General features: G+C 38.4%; 1 long non-coding RNA gene across 1 annotated transcript in view; it reads left to right on the top strand.

Moving 5' to 3' along the window:
* The first annotated feature begins 467 nt into the window (after nucleotides 1–467).
* LOC121105023 overlaps nucleotides 468–23,783 on the top strand; it is a 157,086-nt gene continuing 133,770 nt past the window's right edge. The window contains exon 1 of the long non-coding RNA XR_005837450.1: nucleotides 468–546. This is a non-coding gene — a long non-coding RNA (uncharacterized LOC121105023). The remainder of the gene's footprint in view (nucleotides 547–23,783) is intronic.

The following is a 23,783-nucleotide window of genomic DNA, read 5'->3' on the forward strand; positions in this document are numbered from 1 at the left end:
GGAGTTGATATGGAGGAGATGGGGTTAGGGGTGAGGCAGGGACTGGGGGAGGGGGAGGCCAAGGGCCCAGAAAAGTGCAAAGGAGGAGAAGCAAAACAGGTTTCTTGGAAACAAAACTGCTTCCAATAAAGAACAGCCTGATGCGATAACAGTGAAGTAATCAAAAACAGACAGCTCACATTTCCCTGGAAGCAGAGAGCCAAACAGCAACTGGATTTTGACTGTTTCCAGATCATTGTATATGTCCAAGTCCTTCTCCAGCATTCTTCAAAGGCTCCCCACTGACCCTATGGCAAAGAGTGCAAAGCCTTAAACAGTGATCCCTTCTTCCTCTACCTCCCCCAAGTATTGCTCCTATCAGCACTACAGTTCAGGAGTGGAAAGTCTCCTTGGTTGGCCCACCAACCATTCCAAACCTCCCTCCCCACTCCTCTGTGTTTCCCACAGCTACTTCTCTAAATCACCCAGCTCAGAGAGAACTGTCCACGTGCTTGCCATTCATCCTCTTGCTGTGTGGAGGGTTTGTCTGATTCTAAGAGGCAGAAGGTAAGTGGAATCTCCGATTTCAGTTTCACACAGCTCACTGCTACAGGGCTTCATCTGATAGCCTCATTCAGAGGAGTCAGTGGTGGGATTTGACGTTGGATCAAACAGCTTATTTCTCCCACTCCCTCCTCACCCTTTGTTTTGGCTGATCTCCTTCTAAGCTGGATCCCCAGAGCTTTCCAAAGCTTGTACCAAAACACAGTGATTTCTTGCATCATCAAAAGACTGCAGTTTCTGAAACCTGGCAGGAGCACTCTGTTTTTTTGGCAGCTGGAAAAGGGAAGGAGCAGATCTCTAAGAAGAAAGTGGGACCTTGATTCCAAGCTTTGAGATCAATGAACCTGGAGGAGTTAACCCAGAGTTTTCCTTTATGCCTGAGAGCAGCAGCAGGGGCAATCCCAGAGTGCAGATAGCTGTGCAAACGCAAGGATGATAATTTGACACTTCAACTAAAGCCTAGTTGGGGAAATGAAGAAAATAAGAAAGTCAGTTATGCAACTGTCCAGCATGTTAGCCGGAGACGAATCTGGGCACTGGTCCCTCCATGGGCTTCCCTCTCTTGATCCAAATGGGCTCTGGGTTTCCTAGTCTTGGAAGCATCGTAGTGGAACATGATCTCTCCTTTACTTTTAATTGTCATGGAGCCCAGCACAACAACATCAAGTTCAGATTGTGTCCAGGGGCCCTGTGATGAGCTGAGTCCTGGGATGGCTGTTTGCAAGAATTGGAGGCATGATTTGTGGTCTAACAGGAGAGGAAGGACACATTTTGTGATTTACAAATAGTTCAGCTTAAACTTACACAGTGTACAGAGGACTGCCAGTTAATAGTGAAAGCATGGTAAAAAGTAGTCAGTCTGACACCTGGAGAAATTTTATACAAGATTCTTATCCATTAACATTTAAGCTCTATTAGGTCAGGGATTTTGATCTATTTTATTTCCTATCGTATCCCTAATGCCAAGAATACTGTCTAGGGATACTGAACATATCAGATGCTCAATAAATTCTGTTCAATGAATATATCTATTCCAGCACTAAATCTTTTTTTATATTAAGTACCTGTTAGAAATCTTAACTAAATTTTTTATGTTTTACTGGTACCCTTAAAGAGAAGAGACTAAATTTAAATTTGGCTTGGTGACTGTTCTGTTGTATTTGTGTTATTTTCCTGTATTCTCTTTCAAGGGTAAATTGTAGTTTCAATTTCTTGTTTGTTTTGTTTTGAATTCTTTGAGCATCTACCTATAACCTCTTGAGTTCTGATATGCTGCTTTGAATCTATGACCTGGAACAGCCTATATAGTGGGACAAGAGTACAGGCCTTGGAAATCTGGGTTTGATCTTTCCTCCTAACTCTCTGTATGAGTCACTGGACAAGCTGATTAACCGCTGTGGGGCTCAGCGTCTTCATCTTGAAACTAGGAATAAAAATACTTTGCTAGTTATTGTGAGAACTTAAACAATAACTCATGTTTAATTCAGATGCCAAGAAACTGACAAGCCTATGAAAACAAAATATAATGATTTTATATAAATATTTCTCCATGTCCCATCCAGTATTCAGCATCTCTTAACCAATCCCCTGCTATGTCTTTGAGCTCCCAAAGGCTTTTCTCCTGCTCCTACCTTGCTGGCCATGTGTGCTGCTCGGAAAATGGTACCTCAGTACTGCTGTAGCCACTGAGGTGAGCTCCGGCATGTACACCAGGGAGCTGTTTCCAGATGATCCTGCATATCAGTGGGCTGGAGCACTGCTTGGTTCCAAGTGGAAGGAAGAAGGAAGGCCTCCCCAGCTGGGCAGCACCTGGGGTGCAGAGCAGCCCTACCTATGTTCAGAATCTCACAAAGATCTCCCTGAAGGGCTCAGATGGATTCTGTGCATTTTTTCTTTTCTAAAGTCCTGCTACATGTAAAAGAATAGCTCTATCAGTTTCTGGCCTTTTTCCCCCTCACGCTGGCAGTGTACTCCCAGCCAGTGGGGCTGTTTGGGAATAGGTACCATTCTTTTTGTTTTGTTTTTTAATATTTTATTTATTAATTTGAGAGAGCGAGAGAGAGTGCGTGTGTGCATGTGCGTGAGTGGGGGAGGGGCAGAGGGAGAGGAAGAGAGAATCCCGAACAGATTCCCTGCTGAGCATGGAGCCTGACACAGGGCTGGATCCCACAACCCTGAGATCATGACCTGAGCAGAAACCAAGTCGGGTGCTCAACCAACTGAGCAATTATCCTGCGTTCAAAAACAGATTGTGTAAAATCCATCCATTCAGCTAATATTAATTGAGCTCTTACTATGAGCCAGGCACTCTGCCCTGCTGGGAATGTGCTGGCGTATCAAACCTCATCGTTCCTTCCGTAATAGAGACTTCATGCTGGTGGAGGTGAGATATGTGTGTAGGGCTTGGGGTTGGGGTTGGAGAGACAGACAAAAAAAGAAGTAAACAAGAAGAAATACCAGCTTATGGTAACAGCCATGTAGAGAATTAAAGTCAAGAGATCTCATGGGGAGAAACTACATGTACTTTAGATCAGGTGATTAGGGAATATCTTTCTAAAGGCATGATATTTAAGGGGAAACCTGAATGATGAGAGGAGCCAGACAGCTCAAAGGCCTAAATTGGGAAGAAGCAAGGAATGTTGGAAGAACTGAAAGGTCTTTGTGCCTAGAGTCAAGTTAAGGAGGGGGCTAGGTTTGCAGTGGAAATAGTTACAGATAAAGTCAGAAGATACCAATGTTAGGTCTCCTGGGCTGTGCAAGCCAGTGGGAGAAATTTGGATTTTATTCTAATTGCCATTGGAGGGATTTTAGAAGATTGACATGCCATGATTTACCTTTTGGATGGATCGCTATGGCTGCTGTGTGGAGAATAGACTATATGGGGCAAGAGTGGCTTTGGGTAGTGGTGGGAAACTGGTGAAAAATGGTGAATTTGGTCTATCAGGAGAGCATAACTGGTACTGTTAACTGGTAACTACTCTGGGGAGGGAGAAGTGAGAGGAGGAGTATCAGGGATAATTCCTAATTTTTTTACTTGACTAGTCGGATGCATGGTGGTGCCATTTACTAAAGTGGGAAATGCTGGGGGAAGAGCAGATTGGCCATTAGTGGTGATGGGCGGCAGGCACTGAGAGCTCTGCTTTAGACATGTAGGTGTGAAAAGCTTATGTGCCATCCAAGTGGATTCTCAGGTCTGGATTTTTGAGGAGAGGAAGGGCTGAATATGTTCATTTGGAAGAAATAAGCATATATATGATGTTCATAGCTGTAGGGAGATATGTGGATTGGGAAGAGAAGGGGGTCTGACTGATTAACTCGTGATCTCTGTTCATATTTTTCTTCAATGACTTCTTCCTCATGGATGCCTTCCCAGTCTCTGGATTAGGTGAGTCCCTGTTGTAACTACTCACGGCCATCACATACTTCTCTTTCATAGCACTCAAACAGTTGAAATCTAGGTGGGTGATAATGTAATGATTGTGTCACCCAGCTATAGTTCCCTGAGGGTAGAGACTGTGCCTGCTTTTGTTGATCATGTTGAGAAAGATAACCCAAACCTTAGAAATAGGGCATAAAAGATGACCACATACTTTCAAGTACACGTAGAGAATTGTGTAATAAGTCTGTCCACAGGAGCCTGATTACCATTTGAATTACTATTTAGCATTAATTAGGGTAAAGGTCATGGTTTTATTATACCATAGCAATTAACTGTTTTTTTTTTAAGATTTTATTTATTTATTTGACAGAGAGAGAGGCAGCTAGAGAGGGAACACAAGCAGGGGGACTGGGAGAGGGAGAAGCAGGCTTCCCGCTGAGCAGGAGCCCGACGTGGGGCCCTATCCCAGAACGCTGGGACCATGCCCTGAGCCAAAGGCAGATGCCTAACGACTGAGCCACCCAGGCGCCCCCAATTAACTGGTTTTATATGCAATTTACAAGTCTTACTTCAGCATTTTTTCCTTTTTTTTTAATTGTGGTAAAATACCCATAACATAAAATTTACCATCTTTGAGTGTACAGTTCAGTGGTATTAAATACATTCATAATGAAGTGCAACCATCACCACCATCCAACTTGAGAACATTTCTTATAAAACTGAAATCCTGTACCCATTAAACAATAACTCCCCATTCTCCCTTCCCCACTCCTTTCAAAATACCATCTTATTTTCTGTCTCTAAGAATTTGATTACTCTATGTACCTCATGTAAGTGGAATCATGTAATATTTGTCCTTTCTGTGACTGGGTTTATTTTACTTAGCATAATATCTTCAAGGTTCATCTGTGTTTATAGCACATGTCAGATTTCTTTCTTTTTAAGGCTGAATAATATTCCATTGTATGTGTATACTACATTTAGCTTATACTTTTCATCTCTTAACAGACACTGGGTAGCCTCCATGTCTTAGCTATTGTAAATAATACTGCTATGAGCATTGGTATACAAATATCTCTTCTAGATTGCTTTCAAGTCTTTTGGTTATATAACCAGAAGTGGAATTACTAGAATATATATATAGATAGATATACATTTCTTTACTTCCTTCAGCAATGTTTTATAGTTTTCATTGTACAAGTCTTTCACCACCTAGGCTAAGTTAATTCCTAAGTATTTTATTCTTTTTGATGCTAGCATAAATGGAACTTCAGGTAGTTTGTTAGTGTGTGGAAATGCAACTGATTTTTGTTTGTTGACTTTGTATCCTGCTACTTTGCTGAACTCATTTATTCTTTTTTTTTTTTAAAGATTTTATTTATTTGAGAGAGCAAGAGTGAGAGAGAGAGTGAGTGCACACGCATAGAGGGATAGGGAGAAGGAGACTCCCTTCTGAGCAGAGAGCCCAATGCGGGGCTTGATCCCAGGATCCTGAGATCATGACCTAAGCTGAAGCCAGATGATTGACTGAACCACTGAGGAGCTGCTCATTTATCAGTTCTTCTTCTTTTTTTTAAAGATAGATAGATAGATAACTGATAAATCTATCTATCTATCTATCTATCTATCTATCTATCTATCTATCTATCTATCTCAGAGAGAGAGATTGAGCACAAGCAGGGGGAGTAGTAGGCAGAGGGAGAAGCAGGCTCTCTGATGAGCAAGGAGCCCGATGTGGGACTCCATCCCAGGACCCCAGGATCATGACCTGAGCTGAAGGCAGATGCTTAACCAACTGAGCCACCCGGGCATCCCTCATTTATCAGTTCTAATAGCTTTTTTTTTGTGTGTAGAATCTATAGGGGTTTTTACACATAAGATCATATTATCTGAAAACAGATAATCTTATTTTTTCCTTTCCAATCTGGATGTGTTTTATTTCTTTTTCTTGCCTAATTGCTCTGGCTAGTAGTATTCAGTAGTTTGTTAAATAAAAATAGTGAGAATGGGCAGCCTTGCCTTGTTCTTGAACTTAGAAGAAAAGCTTTCAGGCTTTCACTACTCAGTATGATGTTTGCTGTGGGTCTTTTATATATAGCTTTTATTATGTTAAGGTAGTTTTCTTCTATTACTACTTCTTTTGAGTGTTTTTATGATGAGAGTGTTGAATTGTGTCAAATGTTTTTTATGCATTGATGAGGTGATCGTGTGTTTTTTTTCACCTTCATTTACTTAATGTATTTTATATTGATTGATTTTTTAATGTTGAACCATTCTTACATTCCAGGAATAAATTCCACTTGGTCATGTTGTATCATCATTTCATTATACTGCTGAGTTTGGTTTGTTAGTGTTTTGTTGAGGATTTTTGTATCAATATTCATAGGGGTTATTGGTCTGTTATTGGTAATTTTCCTTTACTGTAGTATCTTTTTAAAAAGATTTGTTTATTTATTTTTGAAAGAGAGAGAGAGAGTGAGAACACTTGCATGAGCAGGGGGAGGGGCAGAGGGAAAGAGATGGGGAAAGCAGTCTCCCCACTGAGCAAGGAAACAGATGCTGGGCTCAGTCCCAGGACCCTGAGATCATGACCTGAGCTGAAACCAAGAGTCAGACGCTTAAACAACTGAGCCACCCAGACACCCCTGCTGTAGTGTCTTTATCTGGCTTTGGTATCAGGGTAATTCTGGAATCATAGAATGAGTTATAAAGTGTTCTCTTCACTTCTTCGGAAAAGTTTGAGAAGGGTTGGTATTAGTTCTTTAAATGTTTGACAGAATTAACTAGTTATCAGTCCAGGCTTTTTTTGTTGGGAGATTTTTGATTACTGATTCAATCTCCTTTATTGTAGAGCTATTCATATTTTCTATTTCTTCATGATTTAGTTTTAGTAGGTTTTATGTTTCTAGGAATTTGTCCCTTTTATTTAGGTTATCCCATTTGCTGGTGTACAACTGTTCATGGTACTCTTATAATCCTTTTTTTTCTATGGAATCAGTAGTAATGTCCTCACTTTTATTTCTGTTTTTAGTAATTGGAATCTTCTTTTTTCTTAGTCCGTCTAGGTAAAGGTTTGTCAATTTTATTGATCTTTTCAAAGAATCAACTTTTGGTTTTGTTGATTTTCTCTATTTAACCCATGATACGGAATAAACAGTGTACGCTTTACTAAGTTGTTAATCCAAGCATCAATAGATACGTATAATATACATATAATATAAAAGGAGTATATAGTGTTGATTCTGTATTAATTTGTACTTCCTCATTAAGAAATTGGTGAACTCTAACTCAGTTGTAGGTCAGGAAGATGCCTCTGACTTGGTCTACTCTAGATCCTTTTTCTCTGTGGTCTTGTTCAAGTTTTGAATAGCCCACTGATCTTGTTCTTTGTCTTAATTTTTGTGATCTGTATGTTACTATTTTCTCCTTCTTTCAGTGACTTTATATACAATGCAGAAAATTCTCAATCTATCTGTGTGCAATTGCTAAAAGTACAGATTTTGTGTGTCAACAGTATTTCTGTAGTTTTAGTGATTACTCAGATGCTAAAATCTGGAATTCCAGAGGAAGAGCTCACCTTCAAAATAGTCAGCAAAATGCCAGCTGCAGCGGTTGAATTTTTTTTTTTTTATAGTTTAAAAACATGCCAACTCCTTTCTTCTTTTTGTGTTCATCTGCCTCTACTTGTCACCCATAAATTACTTCAGAAACAATGTGTCTCTTCTTGTGTTTCCTTTCTCTCGAACATGCTCCCTCCCTCTCTTGCTTTTCTCTGTTCTGTGCTTTAAAAACTAGGGGTTTTGGGGTACCTCCATGGCATTTGTTGGGAGACAATGGCATTCAGGATGAATCTGTCTGGAAAATATCTCTCTCATGGTGTATAGACTGCAAACACATTAAGCATTTCTGCAGGTGATAAACAGTCCAGGGACTTGCTGCTTAATCATCTATGTCCATATGAGATACCCTTGGACATACTCGTTCTTTTGATGGTGTGGAAGCCTTTTGCATTCATCTCAATATCCACTGTTTACCAGTTCAGTGACCTCTGTGCAATTGAAGCATTATATCGTATGGTTTGGGTGATGTGGCATGAGGGTATGGAAAGGGAATAGTTGCCTATAGAAAATGGGCATATAAACTGGGTTTTGAATGAAGATGGTATTGAGGAGGCATGCTGGTGAAGAAGGAGGAGGACTTTTAGGGAATTATAGTCTATTTAGGCAGAAACACCAGGATAACCCATGAGCATTCTCTTATTGATTTGTTCAACGAATATTTATTGACCATTTACCATGTGTTCAGCATCTGTTCAAAGTAGTGAGGAAAAGATCAGCAAGACACTATTCTAGGCAAATTCATAGAGACAGTAGGTTAGAGATTATCAGGGGTGGGGAACAGGGGGAAATGGGAGGTTATTGCTTAATGGTTACAGAGTTTTTGTTTGGAGTGATGAAAGTTTTGGAAATACATAGTGGTGATGGTTGCACAACCTTGTGAGTGTAAATGCTACTGAATTATACCCTTAAAATGGAAAAAATGGTAAATTTTATTTATATATATTTAACCACAGTTTAAAAAATTAATAATGTATTATGCTCAAGCCATTGAATTGTATACTTAATTAGGTGAATTGTGTAGTATGTGAATTATATCTCAACAAAGTTGTTAAAAAATAAGGCACTATTCTTGCTTCATAGCCATTCACTATCTAATGGAAAAAAATCTCTCTATGAACAAATCATTACAAAAGGACAAATACATCAAAACTGGATGGTTAAGAGGACATTTAGAGAGTCATGTTGCTTTGGTTGATCACCATTTTTCTGTTTCAATAGTGTAATAGTATTTAATAATCATTTTTCTAGGCATTATAGCCCAAAATAATAAATGACATTTCTTCGTATATATTTACTCTCTTCTACTGAGTTGTGATGGTCATCATAGCATCCATTCACTCACAACCTGAATGGAGTATTAGCAGACACAGCATAGGGAGCATAGGTAACATAGGTTATCTGTGCTGCTTTCTTCCTTAATTTCCAAGTGATGTCTCAATTCTCTCATCATTTTTTCTGATTGCACAACTGTAAACCTTCATTTAAACAATGCTTTGTGGGGTCCTTTGGCCTTCATTTAGTCCCAGTGCAATTACCATCACATAACAAAAGTGGCCCTAAAATTGTGTGGGAAAACTGAGTTATAAAGTGGTCACTTAGAACATACAGAATGTACTTGGATTCGTTTTCAATGATGGGTTATTTAAACCCATTTAAGTCATTTAAATGGGTTTAAATTATTAAGTTTAGACATAATTTAGAAATTCACATGGAACTTTCAGACCTCAGAGTACACTTTTTTTTGGCACTCGTATCTGCTGTTGCCAATTTATGTGCTATATATTATTGATGTTCCTATGCACTCACTTGCTGTTTTTCCTCTTTCTAACCTTGTTGGCTGATATCTTATCTGTGCATGGTCTCCTACATCATCATGCTACCATACAAATGAAATGTTATATATGGCTACATCTACTTCTATACCAGTATTTATGTTTGAGGTAAGAAAATAGCACCATTATGTAGCTTTTCAAAACTGTTATTTATTCTATCTTACATATTATTCATCAATCATGAATCAATGATGAGACAGTATATTATTATAAGTGTATTATTATAAATACAAGTGTATTATAAATACAAAACGAGTAACTGTAATTGTAATAGATACTTTCTTTAAAGTTCATGCTTAAAGTTTTGAAACACAGATTCTCAAATCTAACATTATAGTTCATATCAGAATATTTGGCTGTCAAACTCAGGCTAGAACTGTGATCTTTTCTTTGCCTCATCTTTATTTTCTGTAAATATGAGAAGATTGCACCAAGTAATCACTGATGCTCTGAGATTCTTGGTTTTTTCATCTGATTTAATGACACCCTTCCATGGATTACAAAAATATTCCCACTGGACAATAGGGTCTATGAGCGTTGAGATAGTGTTTATCTTCTTGGCTTTGCACCTATTAGATACCCAATAACTAAGTATAGAATGAACATTTATTGAATCTCATTAATATACTCTGACATCATATTTGCTTTGTTTCAGTCCACCAACTATACCGATTCGGTCATGGTATTCTTCTACTTCACAGTCTCTGAGGGGACTCATAGTGCCTACTTAGAGAATCAAATCTGAACCCCTTACGGCATTTAAGGACATTCACAATCTGGTTCCATCTACATGGTAATGTAGAAAACCACGCACAGATAAGATGTCAGCCAGGAAGCATAGGAAGAGAGGAAAAACAGAAAGTATTAGTCCCATTTCCTGACACTCTGCCCCTGTAAAACAGCCACATGAAACTACTTACTGCTGTTTCACTGCTCCACCCATCAATTTTGAAAGTTCTGGCTGCAAACTAGTGATATATTTTTACAAATTTGATTTGTATTTCCAACAAGTATGGAGAGCTGAGATTTTTCTCAGGTATTTTAACTGAGTTATCGTCTTTGCTTTTATTATAAATACTGAGGGTCTTTTCTTTCCTCCCTTTTTATGTGGGCATTTTAATGACTTGGGGCATATGTTTGATTCCTGCTAATATTCTTGCTACAGCTATTAATTTTTATGAGAAATTTTTCTCATCATCTTACCATTCCATTTATTTATTCTTTTAACCACTATCTCATAATTTTCCTCTTAATCTTAAATATTTTAGTTTGTGTAACCTAAACATTTCCTGGAAATATGCAAAACATTTATTTTCTCTAGACAGCTCCCAAATATATACTTTTGGTTATGTTTGTTCTATGCTAATTATTAATCTTTTCTTCAAAATCTCTTGCAACTTCTCCTGTCCTTTACTAAACTTATACTTTATGGCATTTGTATGCATTTCACAGAATCAGTCCTCAAAATCATTAAAAATTGTATAATTTAGCATTTCTGTTTTCTCATACTTGTTTTTACTTGCTCTATTGCTAAACATACTTCCTTCAGGTCATCATTGAATGTTATAAAGTTCATCCTTTTATTTCCACTTGGAGGTTTTGTTTGTTTGTTTGTTTATCTTGTCATTGTAAACTAAAAAACAGTAGGTGCTGAGTTTTTTAATTCCTTAAAAAGGCTTATTGTGATTTTAGGGAAAACTGAAAAGATGTAGAGATTTCCAGGCAACTAAAATCTTATCTGTTATTGTAAAAGTAATTTCTGTGCTTCTACTTAACTAGATAATTACTAATATTGTGAAAGTAATTTCTATATTTGTACTTAACTAGATAATTCCTAATACTAATAATTTCAGTTTTAATCAGGTCACTTAAAAAGTACTTATTCTTTGCCTGGCATAGAGCTAGACCCCGGATAAGAAAGGTACATGGTTATGCTCCCTCCTTTCTCTATTAGCTAGGGAAGAAGACAAGGAAGAGCTGGTATATTAGTCAGGATTCTCCAGAGAAACAAAACCAATATTAGGTACATATACAAATAACATATATATTATATATTAAGGGGTGACAGAGGGGGAGAGACTGATTTTGAGAAATTGCTTCATGTGATTTTGGAAGCCTGGCAATCAAAAATCTGCAGGGTAGGCAGGAAGGCTGGAGACCTAGGAAAGAGTTGCCATCTGAGTTCATAGGCAGTCTACTGGTAGAATTCCATCGTGCTCTAGGGAAGTCAGTCTTTGTTCTGTTTAAGGCTTCAGCTAATTAGATGAGGCCTACCCACATTGTCTAGAGTAATCTGCTTTACTCAAAGTTCACTGATTTAAATGTTAATCTCATCTAAAAAATATCTTCACAGAAACATCTAGAGTAATACTTAACCAAATATCTGGGCACTGTGGCCTGGCCAAGTTGACACATAATTCATCACAGGGTGGTAATGCAATGCATTCAGGGTCATGCCAACCATGTGAGCAACAAGACACATGACCGTGTGGCAGTGAAGAATGGTGACATCTAACGTTTCTAAAGGGGAGAATTCTATGATGATTTCCTAAAGGAAGTGACCCTTAGAGACTTTTAAAAATAAGTAGGTTATAACCAGTAATAAAAGGATGTTTTATCTAGAAGTGTGGTTTTGAAGATTTCATTTTTCTTTGCTTTAAATGACTATATTTCCTTTCTAAGTATCCCACTTTCGGGGGGCTGTAGTGCCTTTCATATTGCTCAATGCCCTTTTCACTCATACTGAGGTGATCAAACCTCCTCTATATGTAAGGGATTGGTTATGAGTATAGTATGCCGTTGTTACAAAGCTGTTTGCTTCCTTCTATATTTTAATTTTTTCTAATAGAATTTACCCAGTATTTTCTAAAGTGTGTTCCATGGCATTCTGGGCCTGAAGGTGCTCTGGGGAGTAAAAGGCCAAGTATATATGCAAAGAGCTATGTGTGATTCCTTTCTTAGTGATTAACCATGTCCATCTATATTTACTGGCATGGTGCTAAAGTGAGGTTAAAATAATCCTACCAGTAGACACTGGATTTCCTTTTACAAGAAAGAATATTATGTTTGTTTAGCAAAATACCTTTATAAGCTGCTAGGAGAAGAAGGTTGGGGTCCTAGGGACTTGGATTAACAAGATACAAAGCCACTAGGGAAACAGCTAAATCATAGTGTATCAGAAATGCACAGGGATTTGGGGGGAAGAAGGGACATAGAGAGAAGAGATGAGAAGAAGCAGGAGGAAGGAGAAATGAGATTAACTGGGTGATGGGATAGATATTAGTTATTTCTATTTTTGCCATGTAACCCCCATTTATCATAATTTGTTTCACGCACAAAAATCTTGTGTGAGAAGAATGTGACTGATTTCTTCATTTAGGTCCACACCAGACTGGAGCTAGAGGAATTAGCTGGAAGACACAGTAGAGAACCAACATTCAGGGAATATGGGAAGTCAGGGCATGTGGGAATCATGAGCATGTAAGCCCTGGAGTATTTCATAGAAATCATGGGGAAGATAATGGATTCCCCCTCAAGGCAAAGAGAAGGGGTTCATAACAATGTTTTTCTAGTCTTAAAGTACAGAAGACCCCACTTGGCATTTGGATTGCATATATATGCATGTTTTCATAGACAGTTGATAGAAATTTACTAAAATACTAATAATCGTAATGGACTCTTAAGGGACCTTTAGTTTCTTCTTTATACTTTTCTATACTTCAGTTTTCTTTACTAAGCATGTATTATTTTTTTCCAAGATTTATTTATTTTAGGAGGTGGGCAGAGGGAGAGGGACAAATAGACTCCCTGTTGAGCGCAGAGGCCAAAGGGCCCATCCTATGACCCTGAGATCATGACCTGAGCCAAAACCAAGAGTTGGATGCTCAACCCACTGAGCCACTCAGGTGCCCCACATTATTATTTTTATAATCAGATTAGTTTAAAACTCTATTTTCATTTCCAAAAATCTTATTCTCAAATTTTGTTATATACAGTCAGGCTTTTGGTAGACGTTTGGCAATATTGTGCTCCCCAACACTGTTTACCCCAAGATTATGAACCATAGACATACTTGGAAGGAAGCTAATCAAGGTTTCTCATTACAACTCTACACATCTTAATAAATAGTAGGGGTGGAGCAGGGTGGATATTCCTTTATGGAAATAAGTCTGAGAGCACAGGTAGCAGATAGAAAGCTATTCTGCCTCTACTGTGTGGTGGCCTAAGGGAACAACACCAGTTTGAAATCTCACAGCAACTAATATATTCATTTAGGGTTAAAACATTCTTTAGCTTATTGCTGGTCTTTTCTTGTTTGAGGGAACCAAGTAACTGGTTCCTCATCTGATTCTAACTCTGAAGGTCATTATTTCTTGAACATGTATTCATACTGTTTCAGTTCTAGTTTTAACCACCCTGATCCCTAGAAAAATGAGCTTTTTCTGTTTGGTCCCTAGGTCCATATCTCAGCTTTAGGTCGTGACCATGGGTACACAAAATTAACATCCATGCTGTAGGTTAGGCTTGGACCAGCAGTGGTCTTAACATCCATGCTGTAGGTTAGGCTTGGATCAGCAGTGGTCTCTTAGCTCTGGTATATCACATAATATCCCAGTGCATTTCCTTGGTTTTGCTTCTGTCTGCATGGTATCTCTTCTCCTATCTTTCCCTTAAGAGTCGATGCAGCATGGAGATAAAGATCATGCAATTGGGAGCTAAATGGTTGACTTCTAATTTAGGGTTGGCTCTTTAATAACAGCATGATCTTGGGTAAGCTACTTGACCTAGGTCTCTGTGACTCATCTATAATGTGAGAATAAAAAGAGTTCCTTCTTCAGAAGTGGCTGTGAGGATTAATTAGGTCATGCATGAAAAATCCTTAGTAGATTCTTTAGGACATCGTGAATGCTCAGTAAACATAAGCTGTTATTTTTTTAAAAAAATTATCTCAATTTCTATTTCCCTTCCACCTTCCACGATGTTCTTGTAGGGCTGACAACAGAGCCTACTAAATCTCCATCCATTTCTACACCTTCACTTTTCAGCAGGATGCAGTAAAAAAAGCACGAACTCTGAAGCTAGACCTGGTTTTAGGACTGTGGGTACACAGCCTACTGTGTGACTCCAGTTACTTATGGTACTTGATGTCCCAAAGGCCCAGTTTTCTCGTTGACAGAGATAACGAAACCAACTTAAAGAGCTTATTGTTAAAGAACTACAAACCCATCGACGTGGATAGAATTCTTTTTTATAAGAGTGGGATGAGAGAGAGAGAGAGAGATTGGGCTACAGACAAGAAAATAGGAATTGGTGTCCTCATCCCTCTGATGCCAATTATCAGATGCTCTGCCCATGCTAAATAATCAATGAGAGTAAGCATCACACTCTTTCCTTGTATTTGAATTTCTTTAAGATTTCACTCTCCAAGTCACCCAGACTCCCATGTGGGATCAACAACTATCCTCCTCCCCTACCTCTCTCACTAGAAAAGCCATATCTATATCTCATCCAATGATAGATCAGTAGGGTGTTTAAAGCCTGTATTTTATTCCTACTTTTCCCAAATTTATGCTACATAACTGGGAAAATTCTGAAGGTTCTGACATCTATTTTCCTCTTCTTTAAAATAGAGATAACCTACTTCAAAAGTTGTTGTGGGGACCAAGTTAAATTTACTGACTCTATTTACTGACTCTATTACTGACTAAATTTACTGACTTCTATTTTCCTCTTCTTTAAAATAGAGATAACCTACTTCAAAAGTTGTTGTGGGGACCCAGTTAAATTTACTGACTCAGTGTGTTTTGAGCACCTGTTATGTGCCAGCCATCATGTTGGGTATGGGATTCTAATAGCGAGCCAGCTGGGTAATGCGTTTGTATGGTGCTTAGCACAGTGCCTGGTGTACAGGAAGCTTCAACACATGTCTACCAGCAGCAGTATGGTCATCATTATTTTATCTGTGCTATGCTACATAAGGTCAATTCCATTTTAAATCCTCTGGTCTCAATCAAAATAAAAGAATAATTCCATCTTAGAAATTCTTGGATGACACGTCTTCCCCGAGTGGTATCCATAGTCCTCATGAGCATCATTGTATAGTACAAGGCATAAATAAGGTAAAAAATTATTCAAGTAATTCTAACATACACCTGCGATTGCAAATCATTAATGCAGAGTTTACTGCTGTGTAGTTAGTACCTGAACGAAGAGAAAGAGTAATCTGTATAGTCCTGAAGAGCAGAGAATATTTTCAAAATCGAGTGATTGAATCATAGAATGGATAAATTGTGGCATATTCATATAATGGCATATTCATACTACACAGCAATGAAAAAGAAAAAGCTGTATTTTGTTAAATGTAAGTAGAAATCTCACAAACATGATGATGAGGAAGGGAAGTCAGACATAAAAGAGTATACCATATAATTCAGTGTATAGGATAAGCAAGACAGACAAAACAGCAAGGCGGACAAAACTTATCCATGGTGACAGAAGTCAGATTATCTTTGGAGGTAGGTATTGAGTAGGTGGGGCATGAGGGAAACTTCTAGGTGATAGAAATGTCCTGTATCTTGTTCTAAGTGATGATTATACTCTATTTCTCCCCCTCAGCAGCTTGATTTATTAAGGATGCATGTATATTATTAAATGTACTATTACATTTAACACACAACATTTAATGTTAATTGGAATATGTAACAATAAATGTTACAATGAGTGCTACATCAATACAAGTAAAAAATCTGAAAATTAGGTAACAAGTATCTATCTACATATACATTTTCTCTATCTTTCCTCTTGCTTAGTTACTCTTCAGATCATGCACAGTTGAGGTTGATATTAAAATGAGTTTGTGTTTTCCAATTGCATCGTTGTTTCATTTCTTCTTTCCTCAAGCGTCTCAGCAGTACTTATAGGGGAAGAAGTTGGTGGTGGGGTAAAGTTATGAAGCAAATATAAAAGTAGTCTTGGTCTTAAAGTGTGCTGTCAGTAATTCTTAATATTTCTTGAATCATCCATATGTGGGTAATTGCTCATTATAAAGGACTGTTATTTTTCTCCCTAGCATTGGCAGTGGAGCACTGAGGAGCCTCAGCGTGGCCCAGATTTAAATAGGGTAATGGTAGTTACAAACAGGTCCCTAGTTCTCCAGTTTATTATTTTGGGTGGATGATAATGGCCTTGGAAGTGTTGAGAATAGGATGGAGGTAAGAAGGGGGGAAATTCCAGGCCTTGAGCACTTTCCTACATACAGATTTTGGCCTCTACCAACAATCCTTAGGTTTGACTGACACCTGAGGGAGGAAGGGATGATGCTGGCCTAGTTTCCGGTCTCCTTCTGACTTTGGGGACAGGCCATGATGGTGCCTGTGCAGAGTGCAGCTTGCTCCCTGAAGTTTGGAAGACAAGAAAGTCAATAGTCAAAACACCATGTTACAAGTGGTCACATGCTCTGAGAGTTCATTTCCCAGCTGGGCCCCCAGCCATGGAAAGGGGGAGCGGGAAGTAGCAGCAAGGTCTAGAATGCAGAGGGAGGAAGCGACTCAGAAAAACCATTGAAGTAAATAGAACTCTTTTTTGTAAGAGTGGGATGAGAGAGAGAGAGATTGGGCTACAGACGAGAAAATAGGAAATGAGTAGAGGAGAGGTGGGAAAGACAGAAACCAACTACTAAAGAATACTCACTTGACAACCTCCAAATCATAATTAAGAGAAACTTCCTGGCCTCACATTTTCCACATAAACACTCGGGCGCTGGGCAAAGTTAATGGGTCCCTGACTACTGCACCAGAGAGCAGCCTCTGTCCAAACCCAGCAGCAATTGACGTCACAGACGGAGTGTCTCAGAGGAATGTGCTCCGCTCCCCTCATTTATATGTTTGACCCTAACCTTTCCCAGATGTGCAACTGTTCTTCCTTCCAAACAGGGAGTTTCAACACTGGGCATTGTGTGTTCTCTCAATCCTGTCCTGCAGCAAAAACAAAAGCCCCAGTTCCTGAGCTTTAGAACTGGAATGGTGTGCTGGGGTTTCTCTAGGCTGCCCAGCGTCCGCGCTGGAGGCTTGTATAATGGTGTTTCTGTCTTGACTGTGCTTGTGTTCTCACGCCTCAAGCTGCTTCTCAGCATCTGGCTGGCTGCCTCTCTTTGTCTGGCTGCAGAGAGGTGGGAGTGCGACAAGGCAAGCCAGGTCCTTTATGGTCGGCTCCAGCCTGCTGCTCCTCTCCTCTTGCCCAAACTCCCTGCCTTCCTGGCTCCAGGCACATACAATACTCGCAGTTGTACTAACACTGTCTGGTGACTCATTGCCCTGTGGCTTTGCCACTCTGTTCAGGCTGTTGGGATGTCCTTTCCCCTTTTCCCTTTTTGACTGGGTGGGCACCGAGTCCTCATTTGGTACGAAAGGCAGTGCAAGCTTCCCCTACTTCAGAAGCCTTTTCAGACTCCCTTCCTGTTCCCTCCCAGTTTGGATTGGCTTCACTCTCCATAGCTCTGCTGCTCTGCTTTATATGGACTGCTAACCTTATGCTTCAATACACTGTGTGTTTACTTTTCTCTCTGCCTTATGTTTGAGTTGGTGGTTCATGTATCTGTTTTTCCAGCTAGATTGTAAGCCCTTTAAGAATGGGAAGCACAGCTTGCCGGTCTTTGAACGTTCCATTTAGTACTTAGCTTGATATGTAATACGTATTCAATAATAGTTTGTTGAATGAATTAATGAATATGCCAGAGGAAATGAGGAAAATGATAGTGTAACTGAATCAGGTATCTTGATAAACTTGGAAGAGTTAGTATTGACAAAATAGCAAGGCCTTGTTACCATCGATGAAGAGCAGCATAGGAAAATAAACATAAAGTTTACACAATAGGAGCAATTATGTTGCTATTACAGGTCCTTAACCCTGTCACTTCCTAAGTGCTTCATCGATAGTATCTCATTTTCTTCTTACCACATCCCTTTTCCAAGTGGCATGGGGATTCTACAGTTGTTGTTTGTATTATTTCAAGTTTCTAGATGACATGATCCTGTAGCCTGCAGTAGAGACATGTTTCAAGACCTCTCAACCCTTTGGAAAGCCCTGAAAACACTTGCTGCAAAGCAAGTGTGCTATCTGTGACAAAGCAGCTGGACAAAGGCTCGTGACTTCAGAACTCCCTTAGTACTTACTACATGGAAAACCAAACTTCTCCTCCCTCTCTGCCCTCAGAGTTACCAGCCCTCCTTTCCTCAAACCTAAAATCCCCGATGTGAGGCCAGATTCATGAAAAGATAACAGGGACCATCAGCTAGGCCTGATTAGTATGCCTTTTCCCTAGAAGGTAAGAATCTGTAATTAGGAAAGAAAAACCTACACTCCACACTGGGCTTCCATTTCTGAGAAAGGGCATTGGAAATTGTAGCAAAATCCTAAAGGAGGAAGAAATGAAAAGAAGGCTGAGGAAGCATTTATGACAACTTGTCTTCCTAGGGTTGACTTGGGCCCATCTACCCATTGCAGATCCTCTTTCTCCTCCTCAAGGAACCTGACCCGGATGTGCAGAGCTCAAAGAAAGCAGGGAGAGGGGCGCCTGGGTGGCACAGCAGTTAAGCGCCTGCCTTCGGCTCAGGGCGTGATCCCGGCGTTATGGGATCGAGCCCCACATCAGGCTCCTCCGCTATGAGCCTGCTTCTTCCTCTCCCATTCCCCCTGCTTGTGTTCCCTCTCTCGCTGGCTGCCTCTATCTCTGTTGAATAAATAAATAAAATCTTAAAAAAAAAAAAAAAAAGAAAGCAGGGAGAAATGTCACCATGCTGTCACTTTAAACAGTCAGGAGTCAACGGTCTGTTTCCCGGTTCTAGGCACTCCTAAGGATGATTTCAGGAATTAGAGCAGCTGGAGGGCCAGCCAACACAAAGTATCTGCCTGTTATCATTTCAATGAGGGGAGTTGGGAAAAATGTCTTCTTGTCTGACTGTCCTCTGTGAGAGAAACCAGAAGTGGTGAGGTCTTCCTATGATTCAGAAATCTTTCTGGCTTCCCACTGGGAAAGGGAATTTCCACAAGGAGTTTTCAATTTAGTGGATCCCACCTCTCTCTTCTGGGTAAGTAGATGTTCACTTTTAGCAGAGTTAAGGGCTAAGTGGATTAGGTCCTTCAGCATTACTCAGTATTCATAATTATATAAAATAATTGGTAAATTATGTGAAATAACTTATAAATTATGTAAATAATGTAAAAACCAAGTCTTAAATATTCTGTTGTTCCCGTTTTTCTATGTAGCCTCCTTAAGAACTACTTTCACTTGAAGTAGAGTAAAGTAGCTTTTCAGAGAGAGGGATTTTCCCAAGGAAGCTGTGAATGTGTGAAGCTGGAAGCACTGTTGGAGATTAATATTTTGAATCAGAAGCAAAAGATGTGTGTTTTTCCAGAGTTACAGCAGATAGGGATAGTAGGATTATATTCTTTTAATTTCAAACTTGTTTTTCTTTACATTTAATATCAGTGCTAGGCACAGAACTTTAGCTTATGAACATTTCAAATCATGGAGCAAACCCTGTATTCCCTTAAACTTTAATTAACTTTAGTTAATAGTTCTAGGAAGATAAAGAAAATGATGGGGGAAAAACTAAAAAAATCCTCAACCAAATCAGAGAGAGGAACAAGAGAAGGAGGAGCAGAGAAAGAAAGAAACACACACCAACACCCCAAAAAGGAGGAAGAGAACCCAGGAAAGGGGAGCTGTCCTGTTATTGCTTCAGTCAGCCAATTATTGCTAAGTTAATCAAACTGGTATAAGGAAGAGTGAAGTCAATACATTATGGTTCTGATGAGAGACTCTCAGTATCTCAGTGTTTGCAAAAAACATTCCACTCCAGTGATTACGAGGTGGGAAAGAATAATAATGCCTATTCGTGCTGCTTTAGGGGTTATCATCCCCTGAATTACTGTCTCTAATAAACACTTATGATGAGCCTACTATGCGCAAAGTACAGGCAAGGCATTTGTAGGTATAAAGATGAATAGGTGGCCCTGAGTTCTGTGAAGGGATATGAACCAAAGAGAGAAAAGGGAGGCCAGTAAAACTGATTGTTGTTTTGGATGAGTCCCTCTTGCCTCAAGGTTCCAAAGTGCTATACAACTAGTATTATGAATCATTTTTATATCCTTTCCTCCTGTGTGGCTTCCCTCCCTCCCTGCCTCTCTTCCTCCTGTCTTTTCTTCCTTCCTAGCTTCCTCCCTTCCTTCTTTCCCTTTCTGCTGGACTCTTCTCCATCTCCCTCTCTCTCTCTTGCATGCTTGCCATTATCTGATTAAAGAAGTTTGCTAAGAATTTTTAAAAATTCTAAATATTGTTAAAATACTAAAATATTGTTAAATTTTATGACAGTTTTTTTCCATCCATGAAAGTGATTATATTGTTTTATCTTTCTTTATTCTGTTAATTTGGGGAATCACACTGGTTGACTTTTGAATGAACTAACCATGCACACTGGGAATAAACACAACCTGGCTGTTCTTTTTATGTAATTTCTGGATTTGGCTTACTAATATTCTGTTCTGGATGTTTGCATCTGTGTTCATGAGTAAGACACTTTTTTTTTTTTACTCAAAAAATTTTTTTTCTTTTTCATAAGGCCTTGTGCATTTAACTTCATATCAAGATTATACTGGCTTCAAAAAGTTTAAAATTGTTTACTTTTTTTTTTATTCACTGGAAGAATTTGGCTGTAATTGGTTTTATTTCTTCCTTAAAATGTTTGGAAGAATTTTTTGGTGAAGTTACCTGGGCCTAAAGTTCCTCTTTATCCATTAATTAGGATTCAGCTTCTTTAATTAGTATAGGACTATTCCTATTTTCTATATCTTCATGTATCAGTTTTAGAAACTATATTTTATACTAGTTTGCATGCTATAAATATATTCTTAGAAATTTATCCATTTAACCTAATTTTGAAGTGTATTTGCATAACGTTACTCTTCATATATAATATCGGTGCTATTTGTAGCAGTATCCACTTTTGTATTCCTGATGTTGGTATATTTCCCCTTTTCATTGGTCTAACTAGGAATTTATCAATCTTACTGCATCTCTTCAATGAATCAATTTGTGGCTTTGTTGAAAGTATGTTTATTGTTTGCTTTCTAATTCATTAATTTGTAACCTTTTAAAATTATTTCCTTTTAAATTTAGGGGCTTTAATTTGTTAAATTTGGGGGAATTTTAACTTTTCTTAAAAACTAGTTTCTGGGGTGCCTGGGTAGCACAGTCGTTCGGCGTCTGCCTTCGGCTCAGGGCGTGATCCCGGCGTTTCAGGATCGATTCCCACATCGGGCTCCTCTGCTGGGAGCCTGCTTCTTCCTCTCCCACTCCCCCTGCTTGTGTTCCCTCTCTCGCTGGCTGTCTATCTCTGTCAAATATATAAATTAAAAAAAAAATCTTAAAAACTAGTTTCTTGAGGGGTGCCTGGGTGGCTCAGTCATTAAGTGTCTGCCTTCGGCTCAGGGCATGATCCCGGCGTTGTGGGATCAAGCCCCACATTAGGCTCCTCCGCTGGGAGCCTGCTTCCTCCTCTCCCACTCCCCCTGCTTGTGTTCCCTCTCTCACTGGATATTTCTCTCTCTCTCAAATGAATAAATAAAATCTTAAAAAAAAACAACAACCAACTAGTTTCTTGAGGGGCATCTGACTGGCTCAGTCAGTAGAGCATGCAACTCTTGATCTCAGGTTTGTGAGATTGAGCCCACTTTGAGTGTAGACATTACTTAAAAAAATTTTTTTTTAATCTTGTAAAAAAAAAACACCCCTAATTTCTTGAGATAGATTTTTAGTTAATTGATTTTTACCTTTTATTCTTTTCTAATACATGCATTTAATGCTATGCTTTTCCCTTTAACATGGCTTTATTTTCATCACACACATTCTGACATCATGTTTTCATTAGTATTCATTTCAAAATACTTTCAAATTTCCATTGTGATTTCTACTATGATACCGATTATTTAAAAATGAATTGTTTAATTTCTAAAAATGGTGATTTTGTTACATATTGGTAACTTAATTAGATATTCAGAGAACGTACTCTAGATTATTCCAATCTTTTGAAAGTTTTTGAGATTTACTTGGTAAGCCAGCATGTGGCATTTTTTTGGTCAAATTTCCAGTGTGTTTTTGGGTTTGTAGATATTGTATGTAAGTCTTGCCAATTCTAGCTTTATATATGTTGTGGCTAAATAATTAGGTGCATATAGGTCAAGGACTGTTATATCTTCCTGTTGAATGGAACCATTTATCACTAAGAAATGCTATCTTTATCTATTAAGTCTATTAAGGCAATGTTAATACAATCACAGTAGCTTTCTTTCACTTAGTGTTTGCATGGTTTATTGCTTTCTATTCTTATATTTTCAATATGAGCATGTTCTTACTTGTCTTTTGTAAATAGTATATTTTTGTACTATTTTGTTTACCTATTGTAAACAGTGTGTCTTTTAATTGGACTATTTAATCTAGTTGATGTAATTATTAATAATTTGGATCTGTTTTTACCATCACAGCTTTTATTTCAGTTTATCCCACTTTTTAAATTTAATTTTAGTCCCTTCTTCTTTGAATTACTATCACTACATAACCCCAGTATGACAAGATGTTAGCCTATTCTTATATGATTGTTCTCTATCTTCTTCTCTCCTGTTATATTGATGATATGGTTCAAATATTTTGGTTTCAGAAATTCTTTATACTGTGAAAAAATATTTGGAACTCCAAAGACTTTTTGCTTATGGATGTTATATCTATTAAAATCTTTCATTTTAAAAATTAAAACTGAGAACTTTGAGTATATTTATTAATTCACTGAAAAATAATAATAGCAAACCCATTACATGATAACATAAAGAACATATTTTCATGAAAAATAACTGCATTTTGCAAATGAAAGCATAGCATTGTTTCACATTTTAGCTGATCTCTCTTTTTGTCTGCCTTAGAGAAGATAGCTAGATTCTGTTATTTGCTACTACATTAATTTAAAAAAATTTTTTTTTAAATAAGTCATATAGCCTCTGGAAAACTCCAGGGAGTGACAAGGCAAATAACATTGTAGTATTATGATAGAAATTGTTTTCCCCTTGTGGATCCCCTGAAAGAATCTCAGGGATTTTCAGGGGTCCACAAACCATACTTTGAGACCAGTGATCCTCAAACTGTAAAAATGCATCCAAATCGTGGGGAGGTTGGTTAACTCACGGATTGCCGGGCTCCATACTCAAGAATTCAGCATGTCTAGGATGGGGTCTGACAATTTGTATTTCTAACAAATTCTCAGGTGATGCTGCTGTTGGTCTACTTTGAGAATCACTGGTCTGGACTTTTAATTCTGGATTATTATGGATATAATTTCTCTTTGTCTTTACTTGTAACTACTT

Source organism: Ursus maritimus, unplaced genomic scaffold, assembly GCF_017311325.1.
Source record: "Ursus maritimus isolate PB19 unplaced genomic scaffold, ASM1731132v1 scaffold_24, whole genome shotgun sequence".
NCBI classification, from domain to species: domain Eukaryota; kingdom Metazoa; phylum Chordata; class Mammalia; order Carnivora; family Ursidae; genus Ursus; species Ursus maritimus.